Raw genomic sequence first — 4,256 nt, 5'->3', positions numbered from 1 at the left:
TTTTATATCACTTTTTCATTCTTCTCCCTCTCTAAAGCTTTCCAAAAACCTAGATCTTGACTCTCTCTCTCTCTCTCTCTCTCTCTCTCTCTCTCTCTCTCTCCATTTTGGCCTAGATCCTTTGGGTTCTCTACCCTAGTGTCTTTGAGAAAAAGTTAGAGCATTCCAAGAGCTTCATTTTGATCCGATCAGACCATGGTCTCGGCATTGTTGAGGGTTCTACCTTGCTTTGCTTGGTCTTCTCTTCTTGAGGTAAGGATTTTCTACACTTTAATATGGTTGTTGACTTAGTTATTTGTCATTGTGTAACAATGGTGGGATTTGGAGATAATGTGAACAAACCTAGAGTTTGGGTGTAAAATGGAAAGAGGGGTTTTGGTGAATGTGAGGTAAATGATTGTGGGGTTTGAAAATGATGTTGTGTGGTGCCAAAATTGTTGATTTTGGTACTTGGTTGAGACTTGGGAACATAAGGAGTTTGCCCTAAAATAATTACGATACTTATTTTGTATAAATAAATGAATTGGTGTTGTAAATATGCAATTGGACGAGTATTGAAATACATGGTGGAATTGAGTAGATGATATTCTCATCTTTGGAAATTTTAAATAAATTATATATCTTAAGATTGTATATCTGTTTAGAAATAACTGTAATTGGGTATCGATGGAGGATAGTTATGATTGTTATAGAAATTACATGAAGATTACGTGAATTAAAACTAATCCATGGTTGGTTATCATTGAATATAATTATGTGTTTGAATACATTGTATATGTATGATTGTTTGGGAGGAGAAAATGGATGTGCTCCATGTATGATTATGTGTTTGAATACATTGCATATGTATGATTATTTGAGAGAAGAAATGAGATGTACTCCACTGTTTGGGGGGAGAAAAGGAATGGACTCCATTATAATTAAGTTGGCCGGAGTGTCTTGCGTGAAAGTCCCTAAATTTATACATAGGTGCCGATCCCGCGAACGAAATTTTCATAAAATGGCAGATTGAAGTGTTTATGTGTTAATGTTGTGATTGTAGAACCATTGAGTTGTAGTCTCATTTGTGTTATTGAAAAATAATAAGATTGGCTCATGTATTGAAATAAATTGAAGGAGAATGAAATGAAATATAGATTTGGTATTTTATGACTATATAAAAATGTGAATGTTTTATCCCTGACATTGTATATGCACATTGCACTTATATCTTCGTTAAATCTCATATATGGTGTTAGATTATTCCTATTAGGCTGTGGCTCACCCTATTTTGAAAAAATATTTTCAGGTATTGATGGCATGCCTTCACCAAGGCAATAGCATTAGAGGGACTTTTGGGAAGTAAGAGCTTCTTTGTTTTGTTTCACATTTTGTATAGCCTAGTGCTTAAATTGTATGAGCTAGTCCCACTTTTGTTGTAACCAGGCCAAGGCTTGGAAAGGTGTAAGCCTAAAAGGGCATTTATTTGTGTTGAACTCTTTTGTACTATTAATATTATGAAATGAAAGAACTTTACACTCTAATTCATGCCAATATTTTTATATATTTGGGTTGAACTTATGGTTATATTTTGGAGGCATTACAACTTGGTATCAAAGCGTACCAGGTTTGAATACTTTAGGTATGTGGGAAGTGGTTAGTACCACATTGGGTTTGTCTCGTTTAACAAAGATATTTGTATGCTAGTAATGTTGTGTGATAGCATTCTTATATGATTATATAGGTATGGGATTTAGTTCCTAAGATGTTGATTGGGTCTACCGGTATCTGGAAGTCCTATTAGAAGAGCACTTAGTCACTGCTGTTTCTAATTGGAACTCTAGCAACGCTGCAAGACGATCATTATCTAGGAAGGAAATTTGTATGTGCTTATGTGATTACATGCTTATATGGAGTGATTTACTATTGTCCATCGCACTAGGATGCGAGTGAGTTAGCTTCAGCACATTTGTGAATGTGCTAATCTTTTGTTACCTTTATTAGGATGTCAGGACGTGGTCATGGTGGCAGGCATGGTAGGCCTAGAAGGCACGAGATGCCCATACCGGATGAAATTCTGGTACAAGAAGAAGGGGTTGATCAGGCCAGCGTGGCCAAGCTAGTGGGTTAACAGGCCATAGACGCCTTAGCCCGCGAAATGGCGGGAGCTTTACAGGAATCTATAGACATTCTCAAAGCTGAGAATTAAGTCCAGGCCAAGTTGCTGAGGCAGGGCCATCTTTTCTGAAAAGGGAGTTTTTTTCGGTCAAACCCATATGAGTTTTTGGGCGATCCTAAGGAACCACTAAAAGCGGATGAGTGGTTAGAGCATATGGTGAAGACTTTTAAGATGCTTGGCATCGAAGACGGGGGTTTGAGAGTGACTTTGGCGTCCTTCCAGTTAAAGGGAGACGCGGATCAATGGTGGAAGTATGCACAAGGACGCATTTGAGGGACTTGGGAGGCTTTTGTCAACACCTTCCAGGACAAGTTTTTGCCTCCCACTGTTAGAGAGAAGTTGAGGGACCAGTTTTCCAAGCTGGTGCAATGGAATACACCAATGGCTGAGTTTGAAACCACATTTAATAGCCTCTCTAGGTTTACACCTGAGTTGGTGACAACCGAGGAGCGCCGTTGTTTGGAGTTTGAGAAAAGGCTGAGGATCGGGCTCATGTTTAGAGTGGTTGGATCCATGATTAGAGACTATGGGTGCCTTGTGGTGGCGGCGGCCCATATAGAGACCATTATGCAAGCAGAAGATGAGAGGATGAGGGGCTCCAGGAGGAGTGAGGATAGTCAGGAGGACGGTAAGAGAGAGAGAGGTTCTAACCCTCAGTCATCCTAGGGAGCTCAGTCGAGGTCCACCTTTCTAGTATCGAGTTCGGGTTCTGGGAGGGGTGGTCAGGGAGATTTTACTTGTTACACATGTGGTCAGTTGGGCCACAAGTCTCTAGCTTGCCCACAGAAGAGAGGAAGACAACAGTCTGCATCGTCTTTGACTCGTTCTCAGGGCTAGAGTCAAGGGAGAGGGCAGCTACCCACTTGTTATCAGTGTAGGCAGGCAGGGCACTTGAAGAGATTTTGCCATAGTTGAGTGGCACATTTGGTGCGTCTGGCTCAAGGCAGACACAGAATCACCAACCTTCACAGTCAGCATAGGCCTCGAGGGCCAATCAGGGAGCCTTTTCGGCTCAGTCAGTGCATCAGGCATATGCTCCGAGAGGTGAGCAGGTTAAGCAAAGACCTACTAGGCGTGTGTATGCTGTTACCGCACCAGATCTTGTATTAGCATCATCTGTAGTGAGAGGTACCTTCTTATTTTGTAATTTTGTTGCTAATGTGTTGATTGATACGGGTGCATTCCATTCATTTATCTCGTCTACATTTGTATCGGTTTTGAGGTTGAAGTTGGAACAGTTAGAATCTCCTATTTGTGTAGAGTTACCTATTGGTGGTGAAGTTATTCTGAAATAGAGGTGTCGGGGTTGTGACATAGAGATTGTCGATCGTCGACTTCCATTTGCATTTGTGTTGATTGATATGACTAGTTTTGATATTATTTTGGGTATGGATTGGTTATCGTCATACCGGGCTATTATAGATTGTTACCGTCATAGGGTCATTGTGTATACCTTGAGCAGTGATTGTTTTTATTTCTTGGGGGACTGGATGGATAGAGTCTTATCACCGGTGCACGATCCGCGTAGGCGGAATGAACTTAGTTGTCTCCTTCTTAGCTTTTTGAGTGTGATGAAGGCCGAGTTGAGTTGCCAAGGGTGGTTTGTGAATACCCTGATGTCTTTTCCGAAGATCTTACTAGTTTACCACCCTACCGAGAGATGAAGTTCTCTATTGATTTAGTAGCTGGTACGGCACCGATTACAATGGCACTGTATAGATTTGCACCTACTGAATTGAGTGAATTGAAGATTCAACTCCAGGAATTGTTAGATAAGGGTTTTATCCTCCTTAGTACTTCACCTTGCGGAGCATCGGCTCTCTTTGCTAAAAAGAAAGATGGAGCGTTGCGACTTTGTATTGATTACCGGAAGTTGAGCCGGGTAACTGTTAAGAACAAGTACCCAATGCCTCGTATAGATGATTTGTTTGATCAGTTGAAGGGGTCTTGTTGTTTCTCTAAGGGGTCTTGTTGTTTCCTTGTATACCTGATAACTTCTGAATGACTCTGAATAACTGTGGTGGGATGTTGAATCAAATACTGAATTGAACAATGAACTGTTGAATGATTGGGAAACGAATTAAGTCTTTGTAACAAG

The sequence above is a fragment of the Camellia sinensis genome, chromosome 1 (assembly GCF_055761805.1).
Source record: "Camellia sinensis isolate YWXY chromosome 1, ASM5576180v1, whole genome shotgun sequence".
Lineage (NCBI taxonomy): Eukaryota > Viridiplantae > Streptophyta > Magnoliopsida > Ericales > Theaceae > Camellia > Camellia sinensis.
Note: the sequence above shows the minus strand (reverse complement) of the source record.